Here is a 22322-nt window from a genome sequence, read left to right on the forward strand (position 1 = left end):
TGTATCTTTAAACTTTAGATATATTGGATAGATACGAATACAATTCTCATATTTTTTTCAATACAATATTAAGGTAATGATTTTAATATTTAAATGCTTTGAAATCATTATTGAAATAAATAAAACATTTATAGATATCAAATCAGACCTACAAATGGTGATATGTTCTAGAGATTGCATACAAAAGCAATTTGAGAGATATCAATCTCCCATATATTTAAACAGCATTATTTTCCACTTACCTATGTACAGGTTCGACAATTGTGATAATGTACTTACTAAGTAAAATTGAATAAAGGAATAGTCCTAAGCAATAGAAATAAGACAATGTTACAAAAATAACCTGATTAACTTATTAAAGATCCTCACGACTTATTTGAAGTATAATTTTGTCGGCGAAATCGGAATGAAAAGCGCTAACAGTCTGAACCCGACTCTACTGAGACCCGCACATGTGCCGATCGTGCTGACATTTACGTAGTGCGCCCCGTACCGTCGCTTAAGAGCGTTTGTGACGCGCTGCGGAAAAATAACAAATTCGAATTTCGAAAAATAAATTCGAATAGTTGTCAGCCAGTTCTTTTTAAGAAACCATAAAGTGCCAGTGTTTATGTTATTTTTTTTTTATTTGTGTGTTTCATTGTTGAGAATTGTTTTGGAAAGTGTGGACTTTGCTAGGGGTCGTTTTCCCTGGGAGAGCATTGCTATAGCAACGGATGACGTCAAGTTCATGGGCGGTTGGTGCATTTTCGTTCAATAATGTATAGTTTCTGTTTTCCAACAATAGTTTTCTAAATTGTGAACGTACAAAAGTTGAGAATTTATTAACTTTTAATATTTTTTTAGTATATTCTTAATTCTATTTAATATCTATGTACATTACTTTTAACGATTATAGCCATTACGTTAATTTGGGAATTGATAATTTTTGTTAGGTACCTTCTTATTTAATTGAATTAAAATTGTCAGCAGCTAATTGACTCAATTTGATTATCAATCAGTGTTTTTAAATTAAATACCTTATCTAGATGCGATGTAATTTTCTATTTGAATTATTTACGTATGTACCTACAATTTTCGGTTTAAAATCTTTCCCGTCCTTTTCAATATATTTTCACACACTTTCATAGGTACCCTGCAATTAATAAAGTAATTTATAAATACTGGTTATTATGTCAGTTGAATAAGTCACTGTGGGAATAGTTTAAAAAGAATACTTTCAAAACTTAGTTTAAAATTATCAAATTTAGAGAAAGCTATTTTAGAAGCTTTATTTGTAGTCAAACCGATGAGGAAAACATACGTTAATTGAGCGAATTCTTTAACTTACCTCTGTAGGTATATCTGGTTTGAATAATACCTATACATTTGATGTATTTATTTGTATATTGAATTAGGTACATACAATGAAACTTGTATAAATATTCTGCTTGATTAAAATCTCAATACAATGAGGTCACTTGTGTGTGATGATGAATTATTTATATACCTACATATAAAACAAATTATATATCTGATTTTATAAATTGTGTTATCGAAATATATTTCAAATTTATATTAAAATTATCCATGCCCGTTATCCACGACGCAATTTAAAAAGTCTAAATTGATTGTTTCAAATTTGGAATAAAACATTCGAAACCGCTTTTTGTGTGCAACGAAACGTAACGTCACAGAAAATGAAAGTGGCCAACATTTACACCGCATAGAGTCCGGTTCAATGGAATCTTGGATTATATAATCAGTAGTTTGGCCCACAGTTTTATTCACTATAAACATGGACTTGGTAGAAACGAGTAATAACGTGAAGATCTTACTTTTATTTTTATTTATTTATTTAAACATTATTGAATTTCACAATAAGCTGGCTTAATGCTATTAGCATTCTCTACCAGCCAATCTTAGGGAGTACATAGATCGAAGTCGGAATAGTTAATTAAATAATTAAGAAAAGATAACACAATTATTACATAGTATAAAACAAAGTCGCTGTCGCTTACTGTTCGTCCCTAAGTATGTTTAAATCTTTAAAACAACGCAACGGATTTTGAAGCGGTTTTTTAATAGATAGAGTGATTAAAGAGGAACGATTATATATATAATACATGTACACCCGTGCGAAGCCGGGGTGGGTAGCTATAAAATATAAAATACAAACATATTATAAGTATACACACTATAACAAATTTTCTGCAATACTGAACACAATTATGCATTTAATCTTTTGTTTTTTTATTGACTTTTATTTGAGGGAAGTCGGATTTATTAGTCAATAGGCTACGACATTCTCATAATCAGGATTTCTGGATATAAAGTTTATAATAAACATAAATCTAAGTTAATTAGAATTACTTAGATAACTAATATTATTACTTATAATGTTATTATAAAAATTATTTGCCACATTCCAATGCAAGGTATGTCGTGTGCAATACCTAAAGCTATTAAAATGTAATTTTCTGTTATTATCAGGATTTCTGGATATAAAGTTTATAATAAACATAAATCTAAGTTAATTAGAATTACTTAGATAACTAATATTATTACGCGCCATATTATATATAATCTTAGCTCAGTCTTTGCAATATTATAATACTCAAATGCATACTAGGTCGTGGAATAACAATTTGCGTATTTAATATTACCACAGATAATATTATATTACCTACCTATACCTATTCCATTCTAGAATCTATTTGAATTTGAATTTAAACTCTGCCATTTAGATGTAATTTATGAGCATACCGGGTTGAGGTATCGGACGCAAACATTCATAGGGTTTTCTGACAATATAAATATAATTTGTTATCAGGTGCTCATAGAAGTTTTTATGTTATATTTTTCAAATATCGAATCGAGAGAAATACTATTTTTTACTTCTAAACCACGTATCGGATTTTGTACGGTTTTCAATATCGTTTATAGAATTTCTTATGGTTTACGCTGGCGGGGCACCAACTGAAGACGATAAGATGACCATGAAGACAGATCAGTTAGTGTATCGTGAGAAAATCGCAAGGAATTTATCACAATGATTTCCAGGTGGAACTACGAGGAAGTCAACCTGACACGATTATACTAGCACTGTCACATAAGCTGTACACACTCATGTGAAGTCGGGATAGATTACTAGTATTAATATAAAAAAAATTTACTATATTTGCCAAATGTGTAACTAAATAAGGTGTTAACAATATGTTATCGAGACTTCGAGAGATCGAGAACATTCACCTAATGAGAGGTGTGCAAAAATTCAATTGGTAGGTCAATATAATTTATGTTCAATTAAACAAATTACTTCATCACACAAATAGGCATCAATCAATTGTCTTTATGTTAATAAATATAAATACAATAATCAAAATCATTTATTCATATAGAACAACATGAACATCATCTGCGTAGAAATGAAATCGAAAACATTCCATTCATCGTTTACTACGCCTCGTACGCTAAAACTTCCCATCCAAGTTGGCGATATGTCGTAACTTAACTCACCTACCCATTAGCACTGCAACCTAAAATCCCATGCACTCAAAATTGTACTCTATTTTAAATGCATTAGAAACGAATACAACAAACACAGCCTTTAGAAACGTAGATTTTCTTGCCGAGGTCTAGTTGCGTAAGCAATGTTGACATTGCAGTAGTACATCCATCGATGGTGGGAGTGTCCCTTACTATGAGATCTCATGTGTTTCTCGCTCCAATTATATAAACTTGACCGTCACCTTGACAAGGTTATTGTAACTAGTAAACTATAATTATGGAAGTGAAGCTATTGTTTATGGAAATAGTTCTTAAACAAACAATTCATTGATATAAAAATATGCAAGGATGAAAAATAGTAGATATATATTGAAGGTGTTACATATGAATGTGAATGGTTGAATGGTTATAAGGGCAGAAAAAGGCCGAAAAATGACAGCCGAAATCTTTAAATCCGACTTCAACTTTTTTATAAACAGGCTACAATATCGTAACTGAACTTTAATGCAATAGCATTGTTTTATATTTAATAGTTTTCAATAGCTTCTTCCTTATCCTTTTTATTTGGGATCGGCGTAATATATTTTCTCTTCCATTAATCCCTGTTCGTAGTCATCTCGTTATTTACTCTGTTCCTTACCACATCATATTTCACACAATCCAGCCATATTTATTGGGACGAAACGGGAGAGCCGTTTCGTCCATCCATGCTTATGTTATATACTTATCTTTAAGACATAGTCATCGCTCTTACGCTTAACATGCCCATAATAAGGCAATAAAACTAATTACATAAATAACACAATATATTAGTCATGCAGATAATTGCTCTAATTGTAATAACAAATTAGAGGCTCAAATTAAATATTACCGTAAGAGTATGCGTTAAAATATAAAGTCAAGTGAAAGTAACACGATGGCTCGTAGTAGTGACTCAACTGACCTAATACTGTGCCAGTTGACTTGAATGCAAACGAATGGTAGACGTACAGAAAGCTTCGAAACTTTATATAATTTGGCCTTCACTCGATCCGCGGTTACCATCCAATATTCGGAGACTCTTCTTGTACTGTATTGATTTCCGATTAGAGATAGAACAGTTGGCATATTCCAATTTTAAATGATTTTTTTATTTATGTAATAGTTAATAATATAGTAATAGCACAGATAACATAATATTACATAGTAATAGTGATAAGGGAAAATGAATTCTATTTATATAACAGATATTGCTTATTTTAATTAAAATCGCTTATTTTGCAATACCAAAAGATTTTTTTTGATTAGACTATATTTTATACCTATGTATCTATTATCAGTTACTTTCGTATATTAACGAAACGAGTATTGATGGCCTCAGTGATCTAGCGCTTTAGCACACTGCTTTACTTCCGATGGTCGCGAGTTTGATTCCTCGCACGGTGCAAACATTTGTATTTATGAGTATGATTGTAAGTATCGGTCTGGGTATTTTCTATGTAAATTATGTATGTATTTACAAAAATAATATCTAAGTATTTATATCAGCTGTCTAGTACCTACAACACAAGCTCTGCTTACTATGGGACTAGATGGCGTTGTGGTAATATTCCAGAGTTATTTATTATATTTATTTATATTAACATAATACATTCGTATAATCTATGTCACTCACACAACAACACTGTAATACTGTATCTTTCAAATAGTAATTTTAACAGAATCTGCTCTTTCTTATTATATATATTAAAGTATACATGTTACTCGGGCTATTGTATAGTCTATGTATACTGGTGTATCTGGGCAAATTAGCGACAGACCGCTAGTATTTCATAAACACAAAAGTTCTCGTTTTGGATTTTCCTTTATTCTGTAATCTTCAAACCGAGTCACGAATTTGTTATGGAGCTTTGATGTAAACTCGCTTTACAAAGTTCACCAGAAAAGTTGTTGTAGGCTACGAATTAAGAATAATTAAGGACATCTAACGTCTGTAATTATTCTTCCGAAGGTTATCCATCAGTCTGTGATCTCACCTGTGACAGTTTAATGTCCAAATATATATTTTTTTAATAATAATTTATATTTGAAAGTACTAGCATATCAATCGTTGTAACTGAACTAGTTATAAGCATGTATTTTAAGTACCAGTTCCTTTATTTCTTTCTGTCATAAATATTGGAAAGTCATAAAATTAACAAAGAAAATACTTAACTTAGACTTAGCAGACTATCTAAAGCTGCTCATCTACAGCTTATGTGTATATGCGCATATATTTTAACAACAATTTGTTAATTATGTATACTATAAAGACAAACAATATATTAGACATACAGTATACAATTTAATAAAATATCTAAACGCTTATTTAAATAGGACAGTGTTAATGACAATAATGACCTAGTTCTCAAGGTACAGTAAACATTTTTTTTTATATACGTAAATGGAAGCAAAGTCATTATTTGCGCCAATAAAGCATTGGCTAGCAATGAATAGGCTCTACAACAATGACTAGTGATGAACATGTCAAGAAATAGGTACAAATATATGTAATAAATTTGTGAAAGCATATATTAATTTTGCAAAAATCATTAAAAAAAAGCTGAAGGATTGTAACTAAAGTATGTAAAGGCTGTATGATCGTGTACCTTCGCGTTTCCTCTTATGTATAAAATATTACTTTATGTAATAGATAAATTTACTGTTTGTCATATACACATTTTTGAACAGATTAAAATTCTCAATTTTCGGATTCTATGTCAGACTATCTAATCCACTTAGTCATAATACTTTCTTGATATTTCATAAATAAATATGTATTTTATTTCCTATATTATACATTATTATTATACCAATATATGTAAGTAGGTTCTAGATATAGCACATAACAAATTTCAATCCAAGGTACATTGAAATTTGTTACCTTTACGGCCATATTTTGTAATAAAAAGAGCCCATAAAGCAAATGAAATTATGAGAAATAGTGGTCATGATATGAAGTATTGCAAGTAAGAAAGGTACTTAAGAAGATAGTGAAGTGAGACAATATTGAAAGGTACATGAGTGCGAGCGAGATAGAGCACATGTAGAACAAGAGTTAAAGAAATTGCTCGACGGTCGATCGTTTTGATGAATAGTAATCGTTGTACAAAAATATGAGCGAGTACCATGAATGTCATATAGCGTATCATTCATAGCACTTATAAAGTTTATTGCTCCATTGTAATATTTCTTGTATCACAGACTATTGAAATTCAGGCGAGTTGTCATGCCTTCATACACTGTAAATTATCTATCTTTCTTACATACTAGCTTACACTTATATTTATATATGAATAATACATATAAGAGGAAAGGAGATTTTTAGTATGACTGATGACCATTGCTAGCAATCTACCATGTCAAGTTGACATCCACGCGGTTCTGCGGAAAATCATTATGATTGATTTCTGGTGAATTTGTTACAATGGGCTGACTGACCTGTATAAACGTTCATCTTATCGTCTTCCACTGGCCCCACTACCGTAAACCGTTAGCACCATTCCAAAATCATCTATTAAAACATACATATATACAAGTAATATTTGTTTTTTGCTTTCATGGCCAATGTCAGGCTTCTAATTTTAAGAATTGCCTTTTATGTTTATATTTTTTTATGATAATGGAATAATGAATCTACCTGCGCTAACGGTGTATGTACTACGTCAGAATATTTACATGACTCCTCCTTTATAATATCGGTTGTAAACAATAGAATTGCAGATTTTACATACCTAAGCATTTTCCAATAAATCTGAAAGGAACAAGAAAATGAAATTCCCCTGTGGGTGAGCCGTTCGCAAAATTATTCTTTTTTTCATAATAGGGAATCCGTCATCTTAAGCTTCATATAATATAGGTGTATAGTCAAGATATTTAATAAAAAAATCCCGCTGGATACCATTGACATATAATGATTTTAACCTTTAAAAATCTTTTTATTATTTAGGTTTATCATAAAGATTTTTGTAGTTTTATTAACCTACCATAGTCCTGATTGACGACATTCGAAGAAAACATTATATCATCAGTCGAAAATATCTAACCGTCACCCAAACTAAAATCTAAATGAATATTTAGTTATATTTAGAATAGTTAGTTTTCCTTAAAAGGTTTCCTGCCAAATTCGAATGATATGGTGTTTAAAACATGTTCAAGTTATCGTGCTTCTGTATATATGTATAAAGGTATATTTGTCTAATAAAAATTAGTGTACTGTCAAATTTTACTTTGGAAATAGTTATTGAGTGATGAAGATCAAGGTTCATCACAAACTTTCACAATTATCTATACTACCCACAACTAAGGTAGATGATGTTATTATATTAGTTATGGACGATGATAGAATAGCCGAAATAGTATAGGTGTAGAATGAGAATGATGTTCAATAGTAATAATCTTAAGTTAGTGCATTGGGGCTAATTTACCAGAATTTAAGGATGATGGAACGGGGTATGGTGGAGCCCGAAGATATGGAAATTTGTTAACAATAGGGATACTAGTCTCGTGTGCTATACGTAAAGCAGGAAGACGACCAATTGTAATTTAATCGACATGCACTCATAACTCACGAATATTTTTCATAAAGGTACCTACTTGCTGACCCGCGCAATTTCGTTAATGTCACATGAGACTCTACTGCAACATTTTTCATTGAAGTTCCTCTCCTATCGGTCGTAGCATAATATTATATAGTCTATAAGCCCTCCTGCATAAAAGTGCTATCCAATATTAAAAGTATTTTTCAATTAGAAGAACTAGTTTCTGAGATTAGTATTTCCGAATTGAAATGATATTGAAACCTTCAAGAAAAGAGCTTATTCCTATTTAGAAGGACGACAATGCACTGCAAATCCCCTGGTATTGTAATTCCCTTCATGGTCGTCGGTAATCACTTACCATCAAACTCTTACCTATGCTATAAATAAGAACTCTTTAGATTTATAATGTTTATAAAGATAAGGCTTGATAAACCTTTAAGGTCCGTAAATCGACAACCCTAAGTGCAACCCGTGCACTGCCAGCAGCTGGTCAACTCGACCAAGCTTGATTATTTAATATCCGGAGGTCGAAGCGGTTAATTCTTCACACCTGCCAGTAGATTGGTACAACCAGTCCCTACCGCCTACGTTTCATTATGAACACAATCACAATTACATACAACGGGCTCGGCTCGGCGCGTGTTACTCCCGATATGAACAAACTTTTATGAGTATTTCCTTAAGGGATTACTGTTGAATGATTTTGATTACAGCTATAAGCATACGTAATAATGTTAATACGGTTCCCATAATGGCAAAACATATTTCCATGTGTATTTTTAACGGCATACTCAAATACGCTTGTTTTTATGTTATTCACAACTGACTTCGAAAAAGAAAGAAGTTCTTAGTTAGACTTTTTTATGTCTCTAACTTTTTTTAACTTTAACTTTTTAATCTCTTAACTTTTGTTTTCTCTACGTGAACCATTTTTGATAATACTTTTTTATTTGACATATGGTAGTTTTTTGTAGTATTGGACCATATAAATTTATGTTAAATTTGATTAAGATGACTAGTAAAACCAACAACAAAACAAAACTTTTGCATTTTGCGTTATAGAGTATTAAACATATATTCTAACAAACTTCCGCGTTTGTAATATTAGTAGGATACTTGTTCCCAATTAAAACGGCTATTTAAAAATTAGGTATTATAAGAAAACGTTCTGTCAACGCTCGATGCAGCGTTCCATTTATAGGAATAGTCAGGTCATAGACAGAAATAGGTACTCCGACCTATATTATATAGCCTTTTTGAGACATTCAATTGCTTCGCAGATAAAATTTTTACTATATCGCAACTTGTGGTTATGATGTCAAAGGGTTTATCAATATATGTATATATGTACTAGTCCATATAATAATTAACTTGAAATATTGAAGTTTTAACATGTTTAAAAAATAGTAAATAAATATAAATGATTCTATTATATACATTATTGTTAGCACATAAAACCTATTTTAAAGTATCACAGCTATAAATAAGTCGTCTTTACCTATGTACCTATCAACAAGGCTTATTATTAATTATTATTAATATTTTATATCAAAAATACATTACATGTAGTAAAACAAGCATAATAGTTTTTTTTACTGATTTATTCTTTTTAAATACATATAGATTTATATTTATTTTACTAATATTATAAACGCGAAAGTTTGTGTGTATGAATGAATGGATGAATGGATGTTTGTTACTCTTTCACGCAAAAACTATTAAACGGATTTCGATGAAACTTTACAGTAATATAGCTTATACATTAGAATAACATAGCCTACTAATAAACACAGATAGTAATAATATAAAAGAGGTATGTGTTATATGCTAACAAATTACATAAGAACTACTACATACAAAAAAAAATAATTTCACACTTTTGACTAACTCTCTAATAAAATACCAACGATAAAGCAAATTAAAATGAGACATACCGATATGGATTCAAAGTTCAAACACTGTCAGCAAAATAAATATATTCATGTTGTGTTACGTTCCACAACGATGACGAATAACAATACCACAGACTACCCAACCTGGATTTTAATGTTGGCGTGACAGTAGATGTGGCGAAATTTGTTTATTTTTTAATATTCCTATACTAGCTGTTTGCAGCTTGTCTACCATTATTTTTATAAACTTTGTATTTTTGATGTCTGTTTTTTATATGACTTCTTCGCTGTGAGCCCTTTTGGGAAATATACACATTCATTACAATTATTAAAGATTTTTATTAATAAGTCGTTGTGTCCCGCTCCATTCACACTAGCGATCCGGCCCGGCTTGGAGCGGGTATTTCAATTAATTAATAATATATTTCTATGTTAATTGACCCTGGTTATTTATTTAATAATCATAACCCTAACAATAATCCTGGTCAAAATATAAAATACAGTTGAGATAGAGTTCTGATAATGAACAGCCCAGACCCTTACCATATTTATCTGAATAAATTATTGCCCTTCGTGCTGGTGCAACATTACAATTATCAGTTTTATTAGACGAGTTAGAATTGTGTAAGTTTAGATAAGGAGTGATTGACTCAGTCATGACTGACACTAAAAAAATAAAAAACTATCAAAAATGATAACTTTGGCGACAATATATATATACGATTCATTGGGTAAATACTTAACGACAAACCCAGTCCAAGTAATTACTAGAGAAATGAAAGCTTTTTCTAGAGTCTTCTACACTAGTACCGAATAGGCCATCGTCGACTATATTCGGACCAAAAGTAACCTGACTTGACATTGAGGGTGACGCAGCTGGAATCGAACCACAACGCGATCTTCAAAGATATCTTGGCCCGGGTCCCCAGCAACATGCTGGCCACTTTCCTGAAGGAGGATTGCCGTCGTCAGTGCCGTGACCATAGAGGCAATTTGAATATATGATTTATTATTATTTCTTATGTATGTTATTCTAAAAGGTATTTATAATATGGCTCATGTAGCCTAGATTAAATAAAATATATTAAAAAGGATATCCGACCTTGGTAAAAAGCAACCAAAACAGTGCCATTTTATCGACACAAATTGATATTTAACTTAGGCTCATAAACATTATATCTAACAAATATTTGAAGTCAACACAAAATACAATCTAGTAAGTTTTACTCGCGCAAACAGCGTAAAAACATTACGGTATAATATCGGCTATAGGAAACTGAACTGTAATGTTCGATCATAAAGATCAATGTCCTGGACATCATGAGATAAATAATACTGGTCGACCTTAGCCTATTACGTAATATCTACTCCGCTCGCTCGCATGCATTGTAACGTGTTTTTATAGAATGCAATAGTGACGGAACCTATTATACATATTATAGGTATATATAATTTTAATGCACACAATACAAAAGGTAATAATAGTACATTGGGAGGATATAACACCATGCGGCAATCCTTGCGATCGATCTTCCGTCGAATTCAAACGACGCCCGAAATGACGACAGCCTGAGCCGAGGCTCGAACCCCTAGCGGTGCCCTCAGATTAAATCGTATACGTCAGGCGGGAGTTGCCCTTCAGCTGCTCTAGAAGTCGTTCTGCGGATTTGGAGTGCCATCTCTATCTGCCCCCTATCGTCTAGCGAAACTGTGAAGGTCCTTTGCGGCCAATAGAATTAGAGTAGTCTGATAAAAAATGCGGCATTTTGACGAGCCATATTTTCGAGATAATATAGTGTTTATAAGACAGTAGCAACTTGACTGAAAGATACTATGGGAGTGTCATACATTAATTAACACTTCAAATGTTCATTTTGTTTTACAAAATTCCAAACTGACACTTGAATCTATTGTTCCTACTACTACTACTAACCCTAGCTAGTACCTACTATAATCTTTTTTTAACAATATACAATACTTTTACGATGTTCCCTGGTTTCTTTATCGCCCACACTTATACAGATATTTTTGCAGTTCTAATATACATACTTAACCTATATAATGAATAAAAAAAACAATTAATTAAACTGTTCCATATTTAGGTTATTTTCGAAATACAAAAGCGTTGCGTTTGTTTCTAAATAACAGTAACTACTGTGCCAGTTAGAACACAGGATAGTATTATTCTATTTAGAATTCTAACAATTACAGAACATTTATCTTAATAAATTCTACATTTAAGAGATAAGTCGTTGCTATCTGTTATCTGTGGTCTCCAGTAACAGGAAAAAGCAGTTACCTTAATGACAAACAAGTATGGACCTCCAACTCTGAGGGTATAGTTTTCAAGGTAAAATCAACAAATAGGTAACCATACGCTAATAGGCATTATCACCGTGTCACGAGTTGAGTCATCAACCAGTCGATAAACATACGTGCGTAAGGTATTAGAAATCAATTTAATGATTCATTGAAAAAATACTAATAGTTTATTTTAAAGTAAATTCTGATTCATAATAATAATATGACTAAATTAATTAATATTATTATGAAGCCTTATGGATACTGTAAGTCCAACTTCTATCAATTTATACAGAAATAAAATGTTAAATGTCAGTTGTAGAAAATCTCCTAATAATTATTGTTCAATAAATTTTTTTTCGGACTACTCTAATGCTGTTGGCCACAGCTAGTCTTTACAGCTTCACGGAGGGGGCGAGCGCAGATGGTACTCGAAACCCGCGGAAGGACTTATGGTGCGGCTGAAGGCCAACTCTCGCCTGTCGAATACAACTTTAGTCTGAGGACACCGCTTGGGGTTCGAACCTCGGCTGAGGCCGTCGTAATTTCGATCCCCGTTTGAATTGGACCGGGGATCGATCGGAGGGGAATAAATAAATAAATATAGGTTCTTTTATACGAAAAAGTTATAGTAAATTTAGAGCCTTGTCAAAATTCCTTTGTACTACGTGAAGTGCCACTTAAGTTCTACTCTCTGTTTGTGTTTTGAAAGGACTCTCTTATTCCACAATGGTCGTGTAATAACCATCTATCTCATTACATTACAGAAACATCAAATAAAAGGAATGACGTGGGTTGTATAAACTTCTGCTGATGTGTATTTATTGTTAGTTTTGACTCAGCAACTACATGTTAATTATAAATTGTTTTTTATGAAACCCAAAAATTTCAATATGAATTTAACAACTCGAGTTTATTTTTATTACTTCATGTCCTTTGTTTATTTGAAATGATGTAACTAAAATAGATTAATAAATAATAAAAAAGTGTTTGTGTTTACAATTAACAATTTATATTGAATATAGATTAGTTTGTGTTTAATAAAAAAGTAGAGAAAATTTATTATTACTAAAACTCTCAGTGTATACATATTCTGTGTGACATACATATAGAAAAACCTGAGCAGGTCACAACAGCGCGGCTTCGGCTGCTCTGATAACTTACTCAGGCTGCTAAGGCTGTAAAGTGTAAATACTATAAGCTTAAAGAATGTTCAACTTGACGACCTCGGTGGTCTAGCGGTCTAGCACACCGCTTTACGACCGATGGTCGCGGGTTCGATTCCTCGCACGGCACAAACATTTGTATTCATGAGTATGATTGTTTGTATCGGTCTGGGTATTTTCTATGTATAATATGTATGTATTTACGAAAAAAAAATATATCTATGTATTTGTATCAGTTGTCTTAAACCCATAACACAAGCTTTAGCTAGCTTAACTTGGGTCTAGATGGCGCTGTGTGAATTGTCCTGAGATTATTATTATTATTATTATTAAACATTAAATTTATATTTTTTTCAAATTTGATTTTAAAAGATTGCACGTTTAAATAACCTAACAAATGCCTTCAGCTAGCTATATACATTATTATAGTTAGGTATGATAGTCAAAGGTTTCTTCTTCGGCAGTTGCCATTACGGTAAATTGTATTCAAAGCATTGCTCTAATTAAATTCGCCAACGTTTTCAGTTTTTGTACATTTGCCCCAGATTTAGATGAAATCACTCGTGCGTGATTGACGTCGTGGTTTAGTTAGCATTATTTAACTAACACCACGCCCCGGGTTTGCACATGCGCAATTATTGTAGAGATCTTAAATATTGTTAATAATAAAATGATGTATTATACAAGCTGACTCTGTAGCCTTTATAATACACGAAAAAATGTTCTTGTTGCTTTTTTTAATGTATCAATTATCTATATGAAATCACGGCCTTGCCTAGCTATTATTTAAAAGTATAAGTGTATGTAAAATAATATATAATATAGCGTATAATATGTAGGTACTTAATAAATATGTAAGTAAACTAATAATGTAGCTTATTTTTAAATAGTGGAAGATTTTTTAAAATCTTGCGAGGTGTTTTTCAATCTTTATATCTTTTCTCTTTATGATTTGGACAATAATAATAATAATCTTTATTTTACTTTTCACAACGAATCTTATAATGTAAATATATTATGTAAACATAATTTCGAGTTAGTCTTTGTGAGAGTGTGGAGTCTGAACAAGGTCGAAACCTATACTAGAGATCTCTAAGATATGTACAAACAGCTAGCAACTGCCATCCCAGTTAGATTTTGCTAACTGTTGTCTTCCTGGTTAGCGTTACGTTTCCTTAGCATTCCTACATTCGTGTTTTTGGCCTTGACCTTGTTAAGTACAAGCAAATTAAACTGCTAGACCACAGTTTAATTTGCATGTACTTAACTAAGTTGCTTTACCCAATAGGTATATATAATGCGAGTTCTTAAAAACTATTTAACACCACGTCCAGTGCAGTAGTATTTAAAGTAGCTCAAGCCTGAGTCTCAGACACCATTGTCCTCCTACAGATAACATGCAGTTACTATACAGTTTTTGAGCATTGAATTAAAAAATAATAAAAAATATGGTACAACTATAAATAAAAATAAATCGTATCGTTAAAGATACCATCGTATCTTGAATAAGATATTATTCATGTATTGAATAATTGTATGTTAATTTCTAGTGCCGTTATAGAATTATACAAGCATTGTTATCATCGGTGACACCGATACGCGATCCCAAATTTGAATGAATGCTATAGACTGTACTACCATTTAAAGTTTATGTATTGTTATTACTATTTTGTTGTTGTTTTATTAGTATCTTGTTATTGTATCCACATAAGTATATGAAATTACAATATCATTCCAATATGATATCAGACCTGTATACAATTGGGTGAATGCGACATACTTTGAAAACTGAAATATTATTAAAATTAAAAATGCCACAATATGATATTGTTAATCCCAGATGCTTATAAACATCATTTAGTTATTATATCCACATATCTGGGATTAACAACAAAATAGTAATAACAAGAGGTAAAAATACAGCACCATAAACTTTGAATAGCTCTACCAGCTCTACTGTCTATAGCATCGAAATATCGGGAAGTCATTAAAAAATATTTTTGGTAAATTCATTCATTCATAAATTAAGAGCCACGCTCATGTTGATGGAACTCTTGCCATTTTCCACGACCTTCTATCATGCTATTTAAATGTTTCGACACGACTTCAATTTTTCTTGATGTAGCTGTGCCTCGGTCTTTCTCTTCCCTCTTTCCTTCTGTTTTTTTCTCAATAATAATTTTCATAAATAAATCGTAGCGTATTAAGTGTAACCTAACATTTTCCCTCATCTATTTTCTGTAGTAATCAATATATGCCTGTTTTCTATCACCTGTGTTTTATTTCTTACTTTATCATTTAGAAAGAATTAGCTGGAATGCTGGAACATGGTAAAAATCTTGTTTAATTTTTTATAGATATATATCTTATAATGTACTTCTTTGATTAAAAATATTTATTAATAAGTATGACCGTAGACAAACTTCAAAAGTCATTTCTTACGGTCGTGGGTCGCGGCCGGTCTGGACTTCCAATGAAAAAGCATTTAATATTAATGAGACTACTTGGCGAAGAAACCTCAACATACTTTAGGATATTCCTGTAAACTTCTTACTAATATTATAAACGCGAAAGTTTGTGAGTATATATGGATGGATGGATGTTTGTTGTTCACTCAGAAGCTACTGAACGGATTTTGATGAAACGTTACAGTATTATAGCTTATACATCAGAATGACACATAGAATATAAATTTCATGCGATTAAAACCGCGGGCACTGCTAGTTCTGAAAAAAACTGAACATACAACACACTATTTTAACGGCTACAGAAGTAAAGCTGTTTAGCACACCGCTTTGCTTCCCTTGGTTGCAGGTTCGATTCCTCACACGGTGCAAACATTTCCATTAATTGTTTCTATCGGATATGTATAATATGTGTATATTTCTACTAGACCCATAACATAAGCTATGCTTACCGTGGTATTAGATGGCGCTGTGTTAATTGTCGAGGGTTATTATGTATTTATAAATATTTTAAAAAGATACTGGACATCCACGCGAAGTCAAAGTAAATCGCTAGTAATACCTATATAGAATTAAATTATCCAGAGAAAGTTCCATTAAATGAAAAAATTATTTGTTTTAATCAATCTAGAATATGTTATCGTGCGCATTAGCAGAACTCATTATTGCAGCGATCCACAGTACCTATATGTCAATTAAAAACAAACATTTCAATATCTTCGAACAAATATGCTAAAAAAGTACTGTTGCAGGAATCTAAAGTAGTAATGAAACAATACAAATAATAATAAACAATACAAATACAATAACAAATAATGCGGCCGTATTATTGCTTTGCTACTATTGTGTCATCGACATTTCCCAACAATGGCGTGAGAAATAACAATTCTTGATAATCTACTATAACTTGATAATTAACTTATAGCGAGATTGAAGAAGGCGGAACATTATTTAGGTTATGGTTTCAAATCGGGGACATTTTTTTCATTATACAGGACAGACAGTATTTGTTTCTAAATTACTATGATAATTTAAACATTGACAGAGATTAACTTTTTCCAAAGTTGTCAGTGTGGGAAAGTGCAAGTGTGCAAAGTGGGTGCTAGATGCAAAGCAAGCTTGACGGCTGTAACAGATTTAGCTGTCTAGGAGTTGCTTTGTAAATTGGATTGATGGCTGGGATAGGGCAGTGAAATTCAAGGGTATATATGCCACTTTTAACCTCTAATAGCAACGCATGTGCTGTTTTGCTAAAACAAATATATTTTTATTCCAGAACCAAAATTGACATAAAATTGCTTCATAAAAATTATTTCTTAGAAAAACAATTGACCGAAAATAATTCCAATTTTATTTGATTTGTTGTGTCATTTTACCAGATGTTCACTACACATTTTTTTATTGCTGGCCACCCACATAAGAGGAAAACATATATATATATACTATTCAATAACATAGGTACCTACATATCAGATACTGCCGCGCCCTCGTTATGCTTCATCTTTTGAGGTCTAATCTATTGTCTATTAAGTAAATCGTAATATTACGATTTACTTAATAGACAATAGATTATATATATAATTAATAATAAATTGAAAGTTCAAACCACGAAAAAACATGTTGGAGTTTTTGATTCCCCCTATATTTATTTATACTCAATTCCGTAATGTGCAACCATGCATGCATCATTGTCAGTAAATGAATGCATAAAATATCATTATTTCCTAATTATACTACGCTGCACCCAATTAGCATAACTGAGTAAAATATATGTAATGCCATTTAGGCATTTAGCATCTGTATATGCAGTCTTTTTTACGATTAAAAACAAACAGTTTTATAAGGAGACAGGACATATGGTAAACATAAACATGTAACTGAAATATTCAGATCCTATATATTCTTGCATTCTATACGTATTGACCTATTGTGCTTATAAAAGAATAAACAAAAAGAAATACAACGTATATCTTTAGTCTTCTTTCATAAGGATGTAGTTAAGCATCGTCAATTACATAGATGTTCTTCGTAGTGAGGTTACTGGTTAAGAAAACGTTCTTTATAAAATAAAAAATAAAGTTACTGAATGTTAAGAATGTCTATTAATAAAAATATGACATCTAGAATCTATTTTAAACATAAAGATATACTGGGTATTCGCGGGAGGGAAAACCACAAAAAATATTTTATTTATATTACTTATACGTAATAAGTAATGCATTACCATGGTTTACAGTATACCATGTGATATCAGCTATACGCAATATATTTTATGATTCATAAAATATATTGCGCATTCAACTGCATTATAATTTTTTTTCTCCGTTAACTTAAAGTTTCTGAATACTATTTTGTTGCTTTTGACTATATTTTTACTTTTTACTTATGTATTTACAAAGATTAACTCGTAACTAATTATTAAAGGGTTGTAAACTCCAACAACACTAAAGTTATAAAACCTTTTTAAGATGTTGATGTCATAAATTTCAAATAGAGAAATCTGTGCATTCTCGAGCGATCGTCATTTGTTTTATTCTTTTGTTTTTTTTCTGCACACTTTGTACGCTGCGATTGTATTCGAATTATTATTATCTTTTCATTGTGTAAAACAAAGTCGCCGACACTGTCTGTTCACTTATATCTTTTAAATTACGCAACGGATTTTAATGCAGTTTTCAGCAATAGATAGTTATTCAAGAGAAAGGTTTATATGTACACTATATGCGTGTTATAGTATAGAACAAGACTAGATATATATATATATATATATATATATATATATATATATATATATATATATATATATATATATATATAATGATACATATTAACAATAATATAGATTCATTTTTTAATTTGGGAAAATAGAGTGACTAGGTCGCTAGTCAAATTTAAAATGTAATTATGAGGTAATTCCGACGACTTGATGTTTTAATTGGTTTACCATCGATCTTTTTTCAGGGTCGATAGGTTCACATTCAATAATAAAACACGGTTTTATGATAACATTTCGTATAAGTATATACATTCAAATATACCGAATCCTCGAATACTGCAAACATAACCTTGTATTGATTTTCTGGTACCGGCTACGTGTCATAACATTAAACTCTAAGTACAGTACAGTTAGCTTCATATACATCGTAACATTTAGAATGGTTAAGGTAAATAAGCATTTACCTTTATCTCTATCTCTGCTATACTAAATTGGTTCACATGTAATTCTATTATTGAACTCCAACAAAACTAAGTGTATAAAACGCTGCCTAATGTAAAACAAGTAAATACGCAGCTATTGCTTAATGATGAAATAGTAATTTTGTTAATGATACAGTTTTTTTAGGAATATGAATTCATTTTTTAATTATGCAATTAGAAGGATAAGGCAATTAACAGACGTGGCGACGGCAAAACTTGTATATTTTAGTTATTTCCATAGCATTATGTCATAAATTGCCGATATAAATACTATATTTATTTTACAAAAGAGAGACATACGTTATGACTATCTATTTATGGTATGGGTTTAGAGAGTAATTGGTTTAAACAACCACCGTTGCCTCACAGTACATTTATGAAAATATTATGCATACAAGGAAAAACTTAGATAGTTTCAAGAAACTTAACAAGTTGAAAGTGGAAACTTACGCAATAAAAATAAGCTAATTTTACCTAAATGCCGTCTACACAATGTTAGTAATTCATTTTATGGTAATTGCGTAAGATTCTATAATAAACTGCCAGAGTCTACACATAAATCTTACAGAGAGGCAATTCAAATCTTAATTAAACAAATGTTATGTAAAAAAGCCTATTATAAGATAGATGAATTTATAGATGATAGCAATATATAGCAAGAATAAGTTTATTTGCGGACAACGTTATAATTTTAATTTTCATACTGCTTTCTTGATATATGATACTTTTGTATTGATTCAAATAAATGCGAATACTGTAACTACCATATAGAATTTTTGTAGCTGTGACGTGGTCGTGTGGAATGAGTAGTCATAACTCACTAAAATGTATTGGGCCGGGTCAATGGGCTCCCTAAAATATGGTCGAGCGCAGTGATTTTCGTGAACGACGTCTGTCTCATCACTACGACTGATTTAATCTTATTGCATGATTATATTTGACCCAAAAAATTAGTGCTTGTTGGTAGTTTGTATTCACACGTTTCGACTTGTAAATGTAAACTTACAAGGATTATTTAAAAGAGCAACACACAAGTTTCTTGCTCGTTCTTCATATGATGAGACAGCTTTCCGAACGAGTGGTAGATAAAAAACAAATTGTTATGACTATTCAAAAGTGCTTAAATTAAGTTTATTTGAATAAATGATTTTCTATTCATCTATTCTATTCTATTCTTTGTCGCACATGTTAGACCTACAATGACCATCATTGGCAATTTTTATATTCGTTTATCCATATTTAATTTTAAATATGTAATATTAATCTAATTGTTATAATGTAGATATTAATATATGTAATTATTAGGTTTATTAATAAAATTTGCATGCCTACTAAAAAAAGGCATATTACAGCGCAGTCACTGGGGCTTTATTGTTATGTGCAAATCTGTCTGTAATGCGAATAAATGACTTACTTACTTAAAATATGAGAATTCTTTTTATACAATTTGTTTTTAGATCACTTCTGTCACTGCGCTCTGCTATAATAAACGTCTCTACAAGCATCTCTCTTATTTTCATTTATTATTACTCTACCGCTTAGTATCTTGACTGTAACGTTTATAAGGAGGCATGGCATCTTAGTCTTCCAGAATAGCAACACGAGAAGATGTTCATTTATATTATTATAAAGAATTTAATGTGCATAATCTTAAAACAAATAATTTCCGTATTTTATTTTATTATTTGTTGACGGCCTCGGTTGTCTCTCGCACAGCACAAACATTTGTATCCATTACTGTTTGTATCTGTCTGTGTGTTTTCTATATGTAATATGTATTTACGAAAAAAAATATATCTATGTATTTGTATTAGTTTTCTAGTACCCATAACACAAGCTTTAGCTAGCTTAACTTGTGAATTGTCCTGAGACTATTATTATTATTTGTACTATGTAAAGCACGTGGACGGATAAACTATAGTCTGAAAACAAATTGGAACTTGAACTAAGAGTCAATACTCTTGTCTTCAATACAATTATTGAACTACTCGATGGGTTTATACTATTTTGTTTAATTCCGCTACAATTAACATGTGTGAGACTACGAATATTCGGTGTGGAAACCTGACCAGCACTACGACCTTCTCCAGTGGCGGATCAAATTCCGACCATTATTCGTAGTCTCACACATGTTAATTGTAGCGGAATTAAACAAAATAATATATTGAAAATCGCAAAATAACATTTCGATTAAATAATTATATTGAAAACCAATTTCAAAGTATATCACCCTTGTAAATATATTGACCGCTCTAAACGATTATACTTCTTTATAGATAGGTATTTATTCCAAATGTCAGCCTCTGATTCAAATAAAACTGACAGCAATTCAATTTCCAACTGAGGTTGTAAACCCACAGAGTATATTGACCTGACAGTATACAATTATACCTAAAGGGGTCATGCGTTGTGCAAGCACCGCAGTTAATGACACTATTATTACTGCATCAGGTTGAATTACATACTAATATTTGCACACACCAATGCTCACCTGTTAATTATATGACGGAATGACAAACAAACCGACAGTTGGGAAGTGATAAAATCATAACACGAGCTCAAAAACATTTATTTCAATAGGATATACATATTTGCCTACTCTTAGTCACGCATGTAAATTTGTGCATCATACTTGTAACTAGTTGACCCACGCTATGTTTCGTCCAATTTGTATAATAACTTTTTAAATTACAGCCTATATGATATTCGGTTCTATAAGCTACATAACCTGTACAGTAGTTTTTACATGAAAGAGTAGCAAATATCCATCCATACATACATACTCACAAACTTTTGTGGATATAATACTAGGTGCCCGCAGTTTCAATCGTGTGAAAGTTATAGCCTATTTGTTTAATTTATAAGCTATATTACAATAGTAAAGTTTTATCAATATCCGTTGAGTAGTTTTTGTGTGAAAGAGTAACAAATATCCATCCACCCATACTCACTAACTTTCGTATTTAAAATTTTAGTTACATTATTAAGATAGTAAAATTACATATACATTCATATTTATAGTTATAGTAATTACTGAAACTTATGCCTTTTGAACTTGTTTAAATACTTAGTATTATAGTGAATAGGGACCTTTATTATAAGGGCAGAGGAAGGCTGAAAAATAAACTGGACTGGAGTGTGTGAAAGATGATATGGCAAGATAAATAGTGAGTAAACTGTGAACAGTATTGAATGGAAGAGAAAACATATTTATTATATATTTATGACGACAGCAAATGATATAGGATAACG

The 22322-nt window shown here is 31.3% G+C and overlaps 1 protein-coding gene across 1 annotated transcript in view; it reads left to right on the forward strand.

Annotated features, from left to right (window-relative positions):
• The first annotated feature begins 720 nt into the window (after nucleotides 1-720).
• The window catches only part of LOC131851988 (chaoptin), a 73849-nt gene continuing 52247 nt past the window's right edge, over nucleotides 721-22322 (forward strand). The window contains exon 1 of the mRNA XM_059202548.1: nucleotides 721-737. The gene's annotated coding sequence lies outside the window, so the exon portion shown is untranslated. The remainder of the gene's footprint in view (nucleotides 738-22322) is intronic.

Source organism: Achroia grisella, unplaced genomic scaffold (assembly GCF_030625045.1).
Source record: "Achroia grisella isolate CSIRO2021 unplaced genomic scaffold, CSIRO_AGI_Agris_v1 utg821, whole genome shotgun sequence".
NCBI lineage: Eukaryota > Metazoa > Arthropoda > Insecta > Lepidoptera > Pyralidae > Achroia > Achroia grisella.